At 45.8% G+C, this 19,000-nt stretch overlaps 1 long non-coding RNA gene across 1 annotated transcript in view; it reads right to left on the bottom strand.

Annotated features, from left to right (window-relative positions):
* Positions 1-19,000, bottom strand: part of LOC112549916 — a 35,872-nt gene that overhangs the window by 16,426 nt on the left and 446 nt on the right. The window contains exon 2 of the long non-coding RNA XR_003093539.1: positions 2,385-2,604. This is a non-coding gene — a long non-coding RNA (uncharacterized LOC112549916). The remainder of the gene's footprint in view (positions 1-2,384; positions 2,605-19,000) is intronic.

The raw sequence follows: 19,000 nt of genomic DNA, 5'->3' as shown, positions 1-19,000 counted from the left end.
AGTATTCCAAAGGTATGAGGCAGCAGGAGTACAATCTGCTTATTATAACCATTTTGTTTTTAGAATTTAATTCAGTCCTCAAGATGCAATTCCAAAGTATTAAAGTTCTTCCTTGCATCTTGGTATGATGATGATGATTACTTTTAACTACTAAATGGCATCCCTGTTTATTATGTATCATCCTTTTAAAATGTAACAAAAATGTCAAATTCATTTCTTAAATGTCTGTGTTTATAGAAAGCTGATGCTTTCTGCACACAGATGATAACACATTTTGCTATCATTGAGTCAAAGAGCTTATTGGGATTCCAGAAAGGATTAGACATTTATATGGATAGTGAGAACTGCCATGGTTACATTATATGGGCTGTGTGTTTCGAGGCTAAACCTAACACTAACTGATAATAAATATGGGTTAGGAAGAAACTTCCTCTATAGGCAGTTTTTCATAACTGCCCACAAAGAACTTTCATGCTACTTCCTGTGAAGCAGAACCTGGTACTAGTCACTGCCAGAGACAAGATACTGGACCAGATGGAAAATGACCATCCTTGCATTGCTTTTATATTCACCAGTATGAAGTTATGTATAAATCCAGGAAATCAGTCATTCTAACTTAAACTAACCTTCAAAAGCAGATCAATAGCAAATACATCAACTATATCAACTCACTATCTTTGACTCACTCTGTTTCTAGTTACAGACATGAATGTACAGAGCATGACCTTGCTGCTAAAGTACATACGCTGGTAATATTTACTTTTTTTCTGTGAAACTGACAGGTGGCTAAGTTATTAATGGGGTATGACAATGTGTACCTTATTTTATGCGGTATGTCATTCGCTGGCAATTAAGGCATTACCCCTTTTTAAACCAAGAGCAACGCAACTTGTAAATAAAATGTGTACAAAAACTTCACTGTTCCTGGCTTCACTAGCCACCTGTTTGTTCTGGGAGTTTTTTGAGGGTAGAGATATGACAGTACAATGGGATTTTTAAAAATCCTTTAAAATTCTGTTGTAGTAATATTAATTGTAAGAGTCAAACCTGTATATGCTTGAAGGGGCCCATCTAGAAATAGCTTGCTTGATACCTTATAGACATAGACTAGGTACCTTGTGGGGAATTACTGGCAGCGTGGGAGGGCAAGCGTTCCTTGGGAGAGGGGCAAATGCTCACAGGGTTTCCCCATGTTGTAAATGTGTGCACTCTCCTAGAGAATACTCAGGACACACCTTTAGTTCGTGGGATGACCAGGTTTTTTTTCCTCCAGATCTTTAGCAACAGTTCCTCCTGTATTTCCCAAATTTGCTGGTCCCTTTAGTAGGCATCATGAGAGTGGCCTGTGCATACAGGCTGAGGAACAGGCCGTGTGCAGGATCCATTGAAATGTCAGCACCCCTACTGCGGGTTTGGTCTTCATCATTCATCATTCTGTTTCTGAAAACTCTTAGGTTGCAGCTTCTATACTGATGGACAGGTATCAAAAATGCAGCTGCATTGGACAGACAGATTAGATAAGACAATCTAATTGTGTTGTTGACATGTTTGTTTGTGGCAGAAATTAATTAGAAGACATGTGGCAGAGGCCCTTGATATTGGAAAAGCGCCAGACATTTTCTCCCATAATAGGCCTGAGGCTTACTATAGCCAAACAGCTAACTTTACATTTTCACTGTGGATCTGTTGCAGAAATCCCATTGATTATGTGCTGTGCTTCACGTGGTGTTGATGGTGGGAGACCTCAACACATAGCTCTTTTTAGTCATCTATCAGTAAGACCAGTTGCAGGTAGCTATTGCAGCTTTCACATATGTTCCAAGTCAGGCAGGAGTACTTTTTGCCACACTCTCCCATTAACTTCCTACTTTCAGATAAACACTGCAGGTCAGATCCAAATAATTCTCATACATGTCTAAATAAGAGCTGGGTGGAATTTAGGCTCCTAACTCATAAAAAATCATCTGCATTGAACCATTTTCGGTGGCCACAAAACTCTAAGGTGCCTAGAATGATTAGGTACCTCTGTTTTGACCTGAGGAGTATTTTTGCCCCCCTCCTTAGCTTCCTTTCCCATCCGATAATATGCAAAGAGATTCAATTCATTCATCCTGCTTATTGATTATAAAGCCGGTATGAAACAAAATGAGAAACGTGAACATCAAACACATAACTAGCCTTTTAAATCTTTTTTTCCAAAAAGATTTCAGTTTCCTAGCATCTTGATTGAATTTACTTTTCTTCCTTTCATGCATAAAAACTTGTGGGCAGCATATTAGCTATTCTCTTTGCAATTTGGCTTTCAATGGCTTTAAATCAAGGCCCACTGTTTGAGAGCATCATCATGTAGCACAAATATATTCTTACAAATTTTTTGGACTTACCCAGTATTCACAAGCACAAGATAAAGTTGATCATAGATTACCAGCCATCTGGCAAGATCCTTCTGAGCAGCAGTGCTCAGGTTCCTCCTCTGTAATTCCTTGACAATTTTTCAGTAACTGTGCAACTGCATCAACATATTATTGGTCAAAGACATATCCACGTCCACAGATAAAGCTCCATCACTTTTCCTCTTTTTCTCTTTCTTGAGATCTATGGAAACTATCAAAAAACACTTTTTCAATAGGAAGGTTATTTTCATAAGTAGAAACTCTGAAGTTTGGGTTAAGTGAACATTCACATCTAGAATGCATTAGCCAGAAGAAAAATAGTTGATTTTAGAAAGCTTAAAAGTGCTAAACTTTGTTTCACATCGTTGGCTTCTCTTTCAGGTTTTGTTTCACAACAGTCAATTCTACCAAAAAAAAAAAAAAAGAAAGAAAGAAAAGAAAAGAAAAAAAGAGGCTTCTGTTTTCATTAAGGATTTTTTGCCATTGGTCACCCATGTTGATTTACATTGTCACAGAAGATTTTTCATGGACTACCCATGTATGCAAATATAAGCTGAACTAAGAACTTCTAAACAGTCAAGTAGAAACGGATCCAACCAATACAAAACACTGCTGTTGTCCCTTGGCAAAGTCTGAATGATTGCAATGCTTCCAGTTTTACCAGAGATTAATTATGGCTTGAAAACAATAAATATTTCTTATCTGCAGTTTTGGGGCTTTTGTTTGGTTGGAAGCTCTCTCCCTCTCTCTCTCTCTCTCTCTCTGTCTTTGGATACTGCTAACTTCTTTCTAGAATAGACAGCTGCCTACTTTGCCAACCATTAAAGGTGACCCAGGCAACTGGATTATATACTGGGGCACAGGTTAGCCACTCATGCCCACTGGCTAACCTGGAGACAACTAATTAGAACTCTCTCATAGCTTACTTTTCTACCATAATCATACTGGATACAAACCATGGATACCTTCTGTGATGCACTCAAGTTCTGAGCACTCTTCACCAGCACTTACATTGCTATTTTTATATAGCAGAAAACAATAGGAAAACAAACAAAAAGTGCTAAACTCCCAAAGTCTGCATGTGCCTCATTCTATATCCTTTGTCCTGCCACAACCCCAAGCCTACCTCAAGCTCATTCATTATGGTACATATATAAAGTAGATTATTACACTCTTTTGGCACAGAGAATATATCCTTCTAAATTCTCCATGAAGCACTTAGCACACTTTTCAGCGTTATATAGCCATTAATAAACATTTCTGCTGCTGTGTGCAGTGGTTTATCTGCAGCTTTTGTACAAATGTTTGGAAGTAGGTAGCTAAATGATGAAACGAATATATATCACTTTGTATTTTAGGAGACAACATTGAGGTTAAGACCTCTGAATCTTAATCCAGCATTTCCACTTCATCTTCCAAAAACAGAAAACTGTTCTGGTTTGGATGTGGACACAGTCTCACAAGAACAATTTTTCTCATGGGAGTTCTACCATTTTCGTGCCAAAATTGCACAAGAATTGTTTATGATTTCAACCACATCAAATCCAAATGCAAATCTTGGCTCCGCTTCACCACCAAACCAACTCTCAAACCTCAGCCTATAACTAATCTGGGCCCAGATAACAATACTGCCTTCTCAGCACACCTCTAATTACTACTACAGAGCCTTAGTTAAAGTAGCGAAATGCAACTATATCTGAATACAGAAAATATATTGTAGTGAGAGAGAAGGGTTCTTCTGCTGAGTCAGCTTTCGGGATCTTCCAGAGAGATGCTCTGGAAGGCCAAGGCGGATATAGAGCTCGGATTAGCGTCCAGGATTAAGGATAACAAAAAGTCCTTTTTCAAATATATTGGGAGGACGAAGAAGGTGCCGGGTAATGTGGGGCCCCTGCAGGATATGCGGGGCAATCTGGTGGTTGCGTCAGAGGATAAAGCGGATCTCTTTAACCAATTCTTCACCTCCGTTTTCTTGTGCAGGGAACGGGACTTCCCTGCTGTGATAGAAGCCGGACGCGAGGGGATCGCCTTCAGACCTCAGGTTGGGGAGGACCAGGTTAGAGAGCTTCTGGAGGGGCTGGACGCATTCAAGTCAGCGGGTCCGGATGCTCTCCACCCCAGGGTGCTGAGGGAGCTGGCTGGGGTTATTGCAGGGCCCCTGGCACGGCTCTACGAGCGATCGTGGTGCTTGGGCCAGGTGCCAGACGATTGGAAGGTAGCTAATGTGGTCCCCATCTTCAAAAAAGGGAAAAGGGAGGACCTGGGCAATTATAGGCCCGTCAGTCTTACCTCAATCCTGGGGAAGCTCTTTGAGAAGATCATCAAGGAGCACATTTGTGATGGGCCAGCATCAGAAATGATGCTCAGGGGCAATCAGCATGGATTTATTAGGGGGAGATCATGTCAGACCAACCTGATTGCCTTTTATGATCAGGTCACAAAGGCCATGGATGCAGGTGTCGCGGTGGATGTAGTCTTTCTGGACTTCAGCAAGGCCTTTGACACCGTCTCTCACCCCATCCTAATTAATAAACTAGGCGACTGTGGCATAGATGCCTACACGGTCAGATGGATTGCAGATTGGCTGAAGGGTCGCACTCAGAGGGTGGTGGTGGATGGATCATACTCGACTTGGGGGGAGGTGGGTAGTGGAGTCCCCCAGGGCTCGGTCCTGGGGCCTGCGCTGTTCAATTTCTTCATCAGCGATCTTGATGTTGGGGTGGAAAGCAACCTGTTTAAATTCGCTGATGACACCAAAATTTGGGGGGAGGTGAGCACGCTAGCAGGGAGAGAGAGATTGCAGAAGGATCTGGATAGGTTACAGGGGTGGGCAAACAGGAACAGGATGTGTTTCAATACGGACAAGTGCAGGGTGCTGCACTTGGGTAGTAGGAACCAGCAGCACACTTATACGATGGGGAACTCCCTACTTGAGAGCACGGAGGCGGAAAGGGATCTTGGTGTCATTATTGACTCCAAGATGAACATGGGCCGACAATGCGAGGTCATGGTTGGCAGGGCTAACCGGACCTTGTCGTGCATCCACAGGTGCATCTCGAGTAGAGCCAGGGAGGTGATCCTCCCCCTCTATGCGACGCTGGTCAGGCCGCAGCTGGAGTATTGTGTCCAGTTCTGTGCGCCCCATTTCAGGAGGGATGTGGACAACATGGAGAGGGTCCAGAGGAGGGCCACCCGCATGATCCGGGGACAACAGGGCAGACCCTACAGTGAGAGACTGCGGGACCTGAACCTGTTCAGCCTCCACAAGAGAAGGCTGAGGGGGGACCTGGTGACCGTCTATAAACTCACTAGGGGGAACCAGAAGGGTTTGGGGGAGACGCTGTTTCCCCTAGCCCCCGCTGGCATAACAAGGAGTAATGGGCACAAGTTGATGGAGAGGAGGTACAGACTGGACATCCGAAAAAATACTTCACAGTTAGGGCGGCTAGGAGCTGGAACCAACTGCCAAGGGAGGTGGTGCTGGCCCCTACCCTGGGGATCTTTAAGAAGAGGCTGGATACTTACCTGGCTGGACTCATTTGAGTCCCGTTTTTGTTTTTAGGGTGTGTGTTGTTGGTTTTTTTTGTTTTTTTGTTTTTTTTGTTTTTTTGTTTTTTTGGTTGTTCTCCCGCCCTGGCGGGGGGGCGGGCTAGAAGATCTATTAGGTCCCTTCCGACCCTGAAACTATGAAACTATGAAACTATGCTGCTGCCATTGGCAAGATCAATTTGTTAACTCCACTCTGAATATAAGAGAGAAGCTGTTGCAAGTGGATAAAACAGAGTGCTTTCTGCAGTGATGGCCTATCCTGGGGGAAAAAACTTAGACCATATCTTACATTTTTGCTTGGATTTCAGTTGCTCCCAGGAAAAGGATATGACATAACTACATAGTGGCCATTCACGAAAAATAATAAATAAAAATAAATAAATAAAGAAATAAATAAACCTCCCTTTCCTCCCAATGGTATGAGCAGTGGGATTTCTGGAAACACTCTGCTCAAAGGAGGAAAATAGAGGAAGTTGTAAACTGGAAACTGGAATGACAGCAACAGCAGCTACAGACTTTGCCGCAGTTTCTGAGGGAGTAGCAGGCGCACCAGAATCAGCTGCAGGCCCACCCCCGCAATAGTCTGAGAAAAGGCAACAACAGGGTAATAAGCACGGTTTGTGCCCTGGACAAACCCTGCAGGAGAGCTGGGACAGGGAGCCAGGATCCAAGAGTGGGAGTTTTATCCAGCCCCCTCCTGCTCCTGCTGCTGCTGCCACCACTGCTGCCAATACATGCTCTGCTCACCTGAGCTCTTGCTCTTAAAGCAGGAGCAGCAGCTCTCTGTCAATGCGTTGACTGCTGCTACAAAATCAATGCTGCTGGGGCACAAACTGTGGGAGGGGGAAGAGATTTTGGCGCTCCTCAAACTGGCGCCTGGAGCTGGTGCCCCTCTCGCCCACTCCTAGTTATGCTACTGAATGGCAACCAGCCCAGCAGCAACAGAAACTGCAGTTGCTTTAGTCATTCCTGCATGGAAGTGCATGGTCTGAGTTGCTAATAAGTTCTTGGTCTCCCCCTTTCTTAAGTTGGGACCAGAAGATGACATGCAGCTCACCTGCTCATTTCAAAAGAAGGAAGCCAGATTACAGAAAGGGTTCTTGAACACAGTTTTGATTTATTTTACTTGACCAGTGACACAAAGTACCATACTGGGCATGAAGGTGCTGTTGTATGGTATAAGGCATTGAAGGCTGATAATTTTAGCAAGTTGAGGATTTTGGATGAAAGTCCTGGCAGAGGTTTCAAAGCTGTCCTTGCTCCTGACAGGAGCAACTACAAACCTTCACCTGGAGCTTGAGGGACTAGGTGGCCTGGTGACTCAAACCCATGCACCAAACAAAAAAAAGTTAATGGACATAATAATGAAAAAGCATGTTCATCCCCACTGCAGCATATGGACAAGTATGGGAAAAATGAACCATCATAAAGACTATGCTGACCACATCTGCACTCTAAATCTGGGGTACTCTTATGAATTAAAAATGAAGAGGTCTGACAGTTCCAGAGGAAGGGTGGCCACAGCCCTACTGATGCATGGAAACTGAGGCATGTGAAGACATCTTCCCCCTATATGGTGTTGCAGATTTATGCTTTATACTGTTTTAACAGCTAGGGGACTCAAAAATGGTTCTAGGCACTGTATAAACCATTAGCACAAGAGAGCTCCTGACCCAGAAAGCATACAATCTAGGTTTCAGACAACACAACAGGCATATAAATAGCCAAAGAGGGCACATGGCATGGCGTGACAGAGCATCAGTGAAGACTGGTTTACAGGAGGTAGGAGTTTGCAGTGGCCTCACTACCTGCAGTAAAGGCTGTGTGAATGTGTGTATGGCTGACAGCATGAAGTCTGGGTGCCAATGGGCTGCATTATGCCAGTGCAGTTGATAGGATGTCACATCTGGGAGATGACAGCTAGGGTTACACATTAATATGAGTCAGAGCTGAGGTACTGTAGTAGCTGAAGCCACTCAGGTTATCATTGTCCATGGAGACCTCCCTCCCCCCAGCGCACACACACACACACACACACACACACACACACCCTCAGCTGTAATACACTTTTTATTTAGGAGTGGAAAGGTAGAATCAAATAAATTGTACCCAGGTCAGAAATTCAGCGCATGAGACTGATCAAGGGTCTTAAGAAGAGACCAGAAGTACGTTCCCAATCTTCCTGATTCAAGCAACACTTGAAAGTTCATGAACTTCACTCAGACAAGAAAAACTGTAAACAGTCTCCTTGCTGTGGTAAGTTGTCTAGGTCCCACTGAAGCTGATGGCATGATGATAATTTAAACCAACTGAGGTTCTGCCTCAGTCTTCTGGCCCTGAGAGACTTACATCATATCCACACTGCTTCTGTGCCATGCCTAAAGGTAGTGGGTAGTGCCATGCTGCCCAATCCACCTACACACTTCTGCTCTGTGGGTGCCAACACCAGAAAAAGAAGCAATGCAATAACTTTAGAGAGGTACTCAGTAAGAGCCCAGCACTGCTCTTAAGCTCTTCTGCTGCTTCATCCTGTTAAGAGATAGTGACATATTGTGACAGACTTAGCTAATAACACATCCAAGATACCAGAAGTGGGGAGGGTTGTTTGAGCTAAGGTCCTTTGAGAGGTTAAAGACAAATGTCTCTTTAGGGAAATCTAAGGACTGGGCAAACTTGGAAAGAAGTTCCAGGCTGAGGTTTACATTTTTGTTATTGCTAAAGTTACCAAAAAAAGTAATACCTTGGGAAAAGATAAGTTTGGACTACCTATAGCATGTATAGATGCTGCTCAATTCAAGGAAAGGATTTCTCCTGTTTGTGTGTGTTACTGACAATTCTGAAGTCAGGCATCCTAGGACAGTGCCAAAAAAGGGTTTGTTCAGATTAGCAGATGCTGTTCTGTTTGTAAATTTTAGTAGAAAACTGGTTTTTATAACATTAGAAAAGTTAATAGGTTCCTTGAGTAAAACATTTGCCCTGCTTCCGCTTTTGGACTTAAAATGACTGTAGCCCTCAGGGATAAAATGTGTATGTATGCACACCCACCCCAGTCTCTACCTCATGGAGCTGAGTCAAGGAAGGATCATGGGTGAAGCCACTGGATGGGTGCTCTGTGGATCCATCTGGTGTTCCTCCTCCATGTAGCCAAGGGAATGAGTGTCACAGAAGCTACTACAAACCTATAACTAAATCACCAGTTGCATTAGCAAGTCCAGTGCTCCTCTATAAACCCAGGCAAATTTGGGAGGGACAGCTCCTTCTGCCTTTCTAAAACTGGAAAATCCCAGATTACAATGTAGCTGTTTGGCCTCTGCTTTCAGGAAAGGATGTGGGCTTAAATTTTCGAGTTTCCATTGGTGCCTAGGCCCCCTACAGCATGGACATTTTACCTTGTAAAGGTAAATATGTGTAAAAATAAAATGCTTCAGAAAGTTGCCCTTCACTGATATATTCAAATTTGTTGACAATTTTGCCTGAAATAAAAGTGCCTTGGATTACGAAAGTGAAAATGTTTCATACAGGGCTTTTTCACCACTGGAGAAGTAAACAGCAGTCTACAGATGGAGAAATTTTGTCCAGCCTGCCACATCTTTTTTAGAATGGCAAGTTATGTTTATAACTGAGATGAGAAAACATATTTTACTTTAATATGTAGATGTAAGACTTAACATAGCACCACAAGTGTCCAGTTCTGCAAAGCTTGATGAAATCATTACTTCTCTAACAGCAACAACATGTTTGTATGACACAGGACCTAATCCTTTACATCTCCATTTATTTGACTGATCCATCATCACATGAACCATTCTATCAACCTTACTTTTATGAGTTTGGTTTGTGGGAATAAAGCCCTGTGTATAATGTTTATCCCCTTACAAAAGCTATGCCTTTTGTTTTACACTGTGTGTATTAGAAACCTTAAAACCTTAAGTATATTTTACCAAACTGTTCTAGCTTTAAAATGATTTTTCAAAATTAAAATGCATGGATTTTAGTTTTGAGATATTGACTCAAGATAATAAGGAAAAACATGGTACAATTATATTCCTTCTTTGTTTAACCTTCTATGTATGACTGAGAATGAGCTGAATTAAAGAACCAACCTCTGCCATGTGAGTGTAATTCTAAACTAAATTTGTTCCCTCCACCTTTTTTTTTTTCTTATTAACTTGACATTGAAATACATTAAGTAAGCTATAACAAATGTACTCCAGGAAAAGCAGTAAGTAATGTTCTATCCTTCTTTATCTTAGTATTTCTTAGTACCATAATTTCCTTGTAGTGTAATCAAAAATGAAAAGCCAGCACTAAATAAATAAAGTGCTACAAACATTAATCTAGTGGTTGTAATTATTAATTGATTTTTTTTTACATTGGATGATATTGAAAACTGTAGAATTAGAAATGTTACCAACATCAGAATATTCAGAGGAAGCAAATATAAGCGCAAACTATTACAAATATATTTGGTTTTGTTTGGTCTTTTTTCCCCCCTTCCATCTAAAAATCCTTAGCTAAAGGAATAGATTAAAAAAGAGAACTTTAAAAGTTCCCCTGATAGTTACAGATGGTTTAATCTTTGGAACCTATTATGTGTTCATTTTCCCTTCAGCATTAATTATACATAATTACCTCCACTTTACCCATACCCTTTCAAAAAGGAAATCTGTTTACATTTTTCACATATTTTATGTAAATGTAAGATTTTTTAAAAATATAGTTTATAGGGATGGGGCTTCCACTTTGAGAATTAAAAAAAAAAGGGGCGGGGTCAGAATCCAGTGAGGAAAAATGTTTTTCTTTAAGTTTCTCTAATGTAGCTTAATTACTTTTAAACTCTGGAAACAATTAGGTTATCATCCTTTGAAGTGAGACAGACAACCTGTCATGCTGGGAGCAGAATGCATGTCATTGTTTTCTTTTTGTGCGCCATGCACAATATTTTGTGAGGTGTGTTTGTTAGAGGGTGTTGGAAAGTGAACTTAGTGCATCCTACTTTTATTAGAGGCAAATGTGAAATGAATTTGTGTCAACATTAAAAGTAAAAGCATCAAACTTTCAAATATATGCATGATATGAGCTAGAGAAGTCAATACTGAAGGATGTGAAAATTATAACTTACATCCTTATGGAAACAGATATTCTGGTTAAATACACGTACTGCTGAATGACACTGATACTGTAGAAGATTGAGAGGATTGTTCTCACTTTTCAACCTCATAATCTCATTCCTTGCACAAACCACCAAATTGTATGATCCTATTCTCCCTCCCCCTGTCCTTTTTCCCCCCTTACTGTCAGGTGCTTTTCTTGGGCATACTGGGATCAAAGGAAACCTAGAATATAAGTGGTTATTGTGAGCTTGAAACACTATATCTCTGAACATAAGAGAGAAAATGGGAAGAGGATGCTGACTGCATTTTGGCATCTCTGGATCTGTTGGTATTATCGTAAAGAGCAGGTGGGGGCCGATAAGCTCTCACAGGGTGCCTCATTAAAGGCTAACACAGTGACTATTATTGGATCAGATCACATCAGGTGGAGAGGAGCTGAGCTAGCTGAGCCTATGCTGACACCTGAGGCAGCCTACTCTGCTCTGACCTTGGCAATCAACTGCCAAGGTCAGCTTTAATTCCTCCATCTGGCTAGGAGAGATCTTGGGGTAGAAAAGGGAGAAAAATATGTAGCACTGACCACTTCTACCCAAGTACAACTTCCTATCCAACCACCCAACCCAGGTGTTGAGGGGATGTGGCTAAGAAAGGACTGCCTTTAGTGAGCCAAAAAAGAAGGGTGGGAAATGCCCATCCCTGCTCTCAGGGGCAGAAATGAAAAGTCCTTCTTTAGGGCACTTGCACCACTTGCTCCATCCCTTCTCCAGCAAACAGCTTGCCTGGTGGAAAGCTTCGCACATTGTTTCCTTCACTCCTATCTATTAACAAACAAGGAGTTCAGACCTGACACCTTAATGCTCTCATCTGCGAATGCTCTTGCTATTGTGAAAGCAACGGTGGGGGCAGAGCACACCAAGCAGCTGCTCCAGACATTCGTTCTGGCTGTGTGTGTGTGTGTGTATTCCCCCTCCTCTGTGTGTGCATGTGTGTGTGTGCTCCCACTCCTGCGTATGTGTATTTCTCTTCCTCTGTGTGTGTATTCCCCCTCCTCCGTGTGTGTATGTGTGCGCCTCCCCCCTCCTGTGTGTGTGGGAGGGGGAAGCGTATTCCCCCTCCTTCCCTGCCTGAAATAAATCCTGCCCGCCTGCACGTCCCAAACAGAAAGTATTTATTTATTTGCATGTCATGTGTATAATGTGGTGGAAACCAAGACTGATATTTGTGGTTGGGAGAAGATGACTTTCACCTTTCAGGATCACTCTCTTAAATAAAAAGGAATTGACCAGCTCTGGGCGTAAGCATTTATCTTGAGTTTGTGGTCATTATCTTTATTATATTGCCTTGGCAATAAATAAATCTAGTAGTTACTACCCCACAATAAAACTGTAGTGTATGGGACACCTCACTATTACTTTCTTAATAATCTGCCACCTCTTTACCTTTAAATCTTTCCAGCCTTGTCTTCCCCCTTGTCTACAAGGATCTATCTTCACCCCTCGAGGTGCAGAGCGCGCTGCTCATTTTTATACTTTGTGATCACAATAAGTTTTCCTGTCTAGACTTTCCATTTTTCCTCCAATTTCCCCACTCCCCGCCTGAATCCGCTCCTCGACCCCCAGCGGTACTTTCCAGGGCTTCAAGCTTTTGTCATCCCACGTGAGCCACTCTTAGGAGGGTTGCACTGGAGCTAGGGGAGAGTGCCCAAATCCCAGCAAGTTTTAGCTTCAGGTGAGAGCCGGCATTGAAAACCCTGGTGCAGGGGCACCCTGGGCCGTATCAATCGCTTGCCCGCGGGTTTTCCCAAGACATCTAGGCACCGTCACAAGACGCTTTGGCAGTCCAAACAAATTAAATAAACTCCCGACGGGGTCCCTGATCTCCCTGTGGGCTGCTTTCTAGCAGCAGAAAGGTGTCCAAGAAGCGGGGAGCACGGCAGAGGGGCAGCCCGGCTGGCGGAGACAATGGCTCTGCTGTGCATGGGCAGAAGGCGCCTGGCCATAGGGGGATTAGCCGCTGGGGAAGCGGCGGAGCACCCGGCTCCCGGGGGATGCCGCCGAGACCCGGCGGGGATCGCTCCGGCTGGGCACCCTGGCGAGCCCCTCTGCACCCGGGAGGGCTGGGTGCGGTGCCAGGGGCTCTCCCTCCTGCTGCTAAGCCCCCTCCTCCTCCCGGCTGTTAGGGGATGCAATGACCAAAGCCTGGCTGCCCAGATCTCAGCATCCCAAGGAGCAGCCAGCCCAGGGACAGTCCTGAATCACCCCCTCTTCAAATAACCACCCCGCCGCGCTGCACCCAGACAGCGGCGGCAAAAGGATCCCGACCAAATGCCACCCTTCCCCGGGAGAGGGGTAGCAGACAGGTTAGATCAGGAAAGAAAAATAAACAGAGGAGGGCTTGCCTTTCTCTTCCTTTTGTCTTTACTGTTGGTCTGTCAACAAATTGTCCTGATGACCACCCGGGCTAGGCTTGTTTTTGCTTTTAGACAGACAAACAGCGCCAGATCCCAGGCTAAACACTGAAAACGAGCCACTAAAACCCATTACTGAGCTGGTGAACTCCTCACCTTCCCTCCTGCTTTTTTTTTTTAAGAAAATTCCAAGCACAATAATATTTATTTACAGTCACGATGCTGCGCGTATGTTTCTTTTAATTGTATTTTACCGCGATGATTCCGCCTTGCTTTTAAAACAAGCGGGGTGGAAAAATATTCACATTTGGGACAAGGCGGGGGGGGGGGGGGCGTTTTTATTTATACCTTTGACATTTTGGGGACAGAGGGGGGGGGGGGGGGTGCGTTTTTATTTATACCTTTGACATTTAAAAGAGCATAATTAATTTGTCCTGCTTGCATTAACATTGTTGAGGAAGGTTTGAGAAATCTAACCAGCACAAGGGGGAGGAGGAGGAGGGTAGGGGGGAATAGAAGCTCGCCTGCAAAGGTTGGTATTTTTTTCTTTCAGATGTGTAATCAATCACTCGACTAGGAGGCAGCAAAATTGTAAAGATTCGATAGATTAAAATGCAAATGAAAGGTAGAAAAAGAAACATTAACATGGCAATCAAAGATTTAATAATCGTAAATCTTGGTGGGTTTTTTTGTTGCAGCTGCAGTTTGTGTGTGTTTTTTATGTTTTAATCATGTTCGTTCTATAAATAAATAATTTCGGAAACGAGACTAATTTTTCACTATTTTAACCGTGGGCTATGGCACTAAATGTATATGTTTTCTAAAGTATTGCAGAGTCTAATTGCAAAGTATAATATCAGATGGCAAAGGGTGAGATCAAAACCAGGAAACGGTTAAGTTTGATTAGTTCACATTTGAGTTTGAAGTGTAGGTATGAATCCTGCTGCTCACGATTATTTTATTTTCGAATTAAAAGCCTTCCTCCTTGTGAAGTTGTCTTTGAAATCTGAATGTGCATGCAGAGGGAAACAACTGGTATTTCTTTACAATGATCATGGTAGCCCTGATTTTCACTGCTGTAGGAAATATCAGGGAAAGAAATGAGAAATGCCTGAAAAAGAGGTTTTATTGGACTACTGCAGCACAAACATTAGCCCCAAACTCATTTATTAAAGGATTGTTACATCTTCAAAAATCACGGATTGAAGGCTTACCGGTGTAGCAAACCAACAGAAGTAACTGGATAGCAAATCCAGTTAAACACTCTCATTTGATCAGTTGGAGTATTTGTTAGAGAGGGATGTTGCCTTTTTTTCCTTGTTGTAGATCTGCCCTGAAATGGCTATTGCACAGTGACTATTTTTGTTTCTTACCGTATGTAGATCCTGATGAAATAGTCTATATATGGGCTCGGGTAGAAATATACCTGAATAGTCTCTAAGAAAGAAGCCCCAGAACAATTCTTTTAACATTAGAGTGCAACACATGGACTTAATTTTGCATTTCAGGATGGAAAAGAGTTAATCTTTACTTCACTGGTAATCTTTTTTTGGAGTAGTGGGATAGCGAAGGAGGGGGAAAAAAATCCTTGTCTGGTCACATTTTCTTTTTAATAGAGTGACTCTTTTTCTCCGTGTATGATGTGATCAACGTTAGGTTGACCATCTCCACTTCCCCAAATTAAAATAAAAAGACAAATACAGAGAATAGGCTGGTTTTGCAAAAACCCTTACTTAAACGTGGCACATTGAGTTGGATCTGTCTCCTTCCCCGCCTCTGGCTAAACAAATCAAGTTTTCACTGTTTAGATATCCCTGTCACAGCCCAATATCGCATTTAGTTTAAAATTACACTGTTTTTTTCCTCCCTTCTCCTTTGTGTTTCCTCCTCCCTCATTTCAGTTCTCAGCAACACGATGACTTGATTTCCCTGAGATTACCCAAACTCGACACAGTTATTGTGCTATCCTGCTTAACTACTTAAATACTCCCTTTTATTGGGAAATGAACTTCATTTGGGGCTTGGGAAGTTGCTTGTTTATTTCGGGGGCAGAAATGTGCAATGGATTTTTTTTCTCTTCTTTTCTTTTCTTTTTACATTCTTCTAGTAATCAAACCCTGAAGCCGTCACCCACCTAAACCGATGTGATCTAACAAGAAGATGGTGATGATCACTCCAATTTGCAGCCCCTATTAATTAAACTGGAGTGCAGGAGAGAAAATTGGGGGTTAACTCTGGTTCTTTAAAGTAGTGACGCTGGTAAATGCTTCCAGATACGGTCTTTGCGGATTTCTCTCTATAGTTTTATTCGTTAGATGGAGCTGGAGGTAGCTGTTACTTTTGAAGAGGGACACTGACACTTATGCACAACTTAGATTTGATCACTTGCAGAGAGTACACGCAGTCTCCCGCCCCTCCTCGCAAAATAGAAAAGGAAGGGGGGGGGAAAAAGCCCTCCCCACCATTAGTGGCTACATTTCATTTCGTTGAGATGCAAGACAGGTACTTGATTTAGCATTTCAGCAAAAGGTTACACAAACCGCGAGTTTTTTTATAAGTGTTGGGGTGTCCCTCCAGGGTCAGCACCAGATCAGATGGGTTTTTGTTTTGGACTTTTTTTTTTTTTTTTTTTTTTTGCATGCGGGCTTAAAGATAATGAGTACTTGTATTAGGGGGAGAGAGAGGGACAAACAGTACTTTGGCATCCTCTGACCCCAGAATGCATGGCTCGGTTTCATTGATCACCCCACCCCCCTTTATGAGATAATGCAATTACAAACATCAATAAGGAGCTGCAAGGGGAATCATTATGCGGTGACAGTGATAAATGACTGTGCAGAAATAGCATGCTTTTTTCTAACAATCCAGGAGCCCAGGGGCTTTGGGGGCTGAGCACAGTCACCAAGGAAACAGATGACATCCAAAATGGCACCAAAGGAAAAAAAATGAAGTCTTTCTTTTGCCTTTCACTCTTCCCCCTCTTCTTCCAAAGAGTTAGTTTTGGCTTTAGAAGCAGCTGCCACACAGGCATTTAGTTATTTCACCCATTAAAAGGACCAGGACGCGCCCCCCCCCCCAAGTCCGCTACATAAAATGCAAAGCTGTGTGTTCAGAGTTTATGAACTACCTTCCAGCAAGTACCTCGGCAATGCAAACAGCACGGCAGCTCTCCCCCGTGCACTAGCTTGGCTGCTCTGCTTGCTGGGGGGGGTTCAGTCCCTGACACCGTCCCTCCGCGCAGCCGGCTTTGCCCGCAGCCTCTGCGCTTGCTGAAACGGCTCCGCGAGGCTATGATGAACCCAGCAAGCGCGGCGCTCCCAGGGCTCCACGCTAGCCCCAAAACAAGCAGCCAGAGCAGTAGGGGTGCGTGTGTATACATATACATCTATATCCCCATCAGGCAGCAGAACCACCAGGTCGAGTGTGTGTGTGTGTGTGTGTGTGTTGGGGGGGAGACACAGCTCGGGATGGCAGAGCGGGATGGGGAAAGGCGGTGTCACGTTTGCACCCGAAGTCACCTGTGGCTGCCTGCTGGGACAAGGAGCCGGCGGGTGGGTGCCGGGATGCCGGCAGCACCTCCGCCTCCCCGTGCTCGGGGTCGGGCGGGCGGCGGGGAGGACAGGCTCTGCTCGGCGCTTCCCAGCTCCCTTCCGGGGACTGAGCAGACTGAATGGGGAAGCCTCCTCGCTGAGTTTCCCTTGCACTGGAAGTGCTCCAAGCACACGCGCACACATACACACAACCCTTGCACAGGATTCCTACCCCCCCCCCCCCCCCGCATAGGATTACACACATAACCCTGGCACAAGATTCCTCCCAGCACACACACAAACACCCCGGCTTGCATCGGATTCCACCCCTCCCCCCCTGCACACACAGGAGCCCTCCCACCCCTCTCCGGGAAGCAGAAGCTCAAAGGTAAGGCGACGGCATCGCCCCCTCGGGGGTGCCCGTTGACCCCGCGGGAGGACCCCCGCGCCCACGCCGGGAAGCACCAGGCGGTCGTCCCTCGGTGGAGGCGCCCGCCCGGCTCTGCTTTCAGCGCCCTCCCGCAGGCGCAGGCGGGGATCTGTAGACCTGCCCGCAGAGAACAAGAGCGGAGGCAGCGCCTCGCCCCTCTTCCCCCGTTCGGGGAGAGACGGGTGTCTGCCCGGGTGGGCGAGGGGAGCAATTAAGACAATCGGTGTCAGACTGGTTTAAAAGCAAAACGCAAATCCTTTTTCTCCAGGGCTTTGACTGCGTCCTCCCGAGGTGGGACGCGGAGGATCGGCGCGTGGGTAAGTGTGCGAGTGTGCACGCGCGCGCGTCACACGACTGGAAGGGGCTCGCCCGCGCCCTCGGGAGGGAGCCTCCCCCCGCCTGGGGCCGAGGGAGCCCCGGGCCCTGCAGCCTCCTGGGAAACAGCCCCGGGATGGGGGAAGAGAGGCCGAAGCGGCTCTGCAAAAAGTTTCGAAGGACGAGCCTGCTGGGCGGCGCTTGCACACGCGCGCCCGCGGGCGGGCACACGCACGCCCAGGCGGCGCACGTGGGCCAGCGGCTTTGCGCCTTGTGTGCGTGTCCTCCCTACACACACACACACCTTGACAAGCCCAAACTCTCCCTGCGGAGTTATGTGGGGGAGGGGGGCTCTTCCTGTGGGGACAGGGCTCGCCCTCCAGCTCCACCCACAGACAAGTCCTAGACTCAGTAGTAGGGAATGACCCCCCATAACGCACACATTGGTGGAGTTATCCTAGGGGGTGTGCCGGTGGGGACAGGGCTCCCTCCAGCTCCAGCCCCAGCCAGGAGGAGCCCTGGACTGAGCAGCAAAGAACGGCGCTCCCCCCCCCCCCCCCCAAGCACAAAATAAAAAGAGAGTTGTTGATTTTTTTGTCTGTGTGTTTTGTTTTGGCTGCTCGGCCATCTGGCTTCATGGTTTGGCGTCCCTCCCTCCCCCCTCACACTAGGTCACTACGGGCCGGGGCTGCGCGCACTAGGCCTGAGCAGCCCCGAAAGGCGGCCAGACGTGCCCGGCCAGAGCCGAGCCACCGGGGTCCCAACACCCCGAGGCGGCAGCAGCAGCGAAGCCCGGCCCTCTCTCACACACGCACACGCGGGCTCTGAGGGAGAAGGGAAGAGGGGCAGGCTCTGGCCCTGCTGCATGTAGCACACCGGCCCCTTTCCTGCCTGGTGCAGGGGGCTGGACACCATGATCGTCCCAGGGCGCTTCCAGCCCCAAACAGTCTCTGAGAACAAACCCGGCGGGCTGGCTTATCCACACACACCCATGCACCCCTTTGCGCCCACACCCCTTTGCACACACACCATGCACAGCCCCTATACACCCCCATACACCTTTGCACCCCCATACACCCCTCTGCACGCACACCTTGGTGCGCACAGACCCCGCGGTTCCCCTGCCCGCGGCGCGGGGCCCGGCGCTTGGGGGTGAAGCCGTCAAGTGGAGCACGTGGTCCCCGGGCTGCTGGGCGCAGCCGCCGGCCCCTGCCCCCGGGGTCCCCTAGCCAGGTGGGGGCTGAGGTCGTTGAGCCCAGGCG

Source organism: Alligator sinensis, unplaced genomic scaffold (assembly GCF_000455745.1).
Source record: "Alligator sinensis unplaced genomic scaffold, ASM45574v1 scaffold939_1, whole genome shotgun sequence".
NCBI classification, from domain to species: Eukaryota; Metazoa; Chordata; order Crocodylia; family Alligatoridae; genus Alligator; species Alligator sinensis.
Note: the sequence above shows the minus strand (reverse complement) of the source record. Positions and strands in the feature narration are given on the sequence as shown.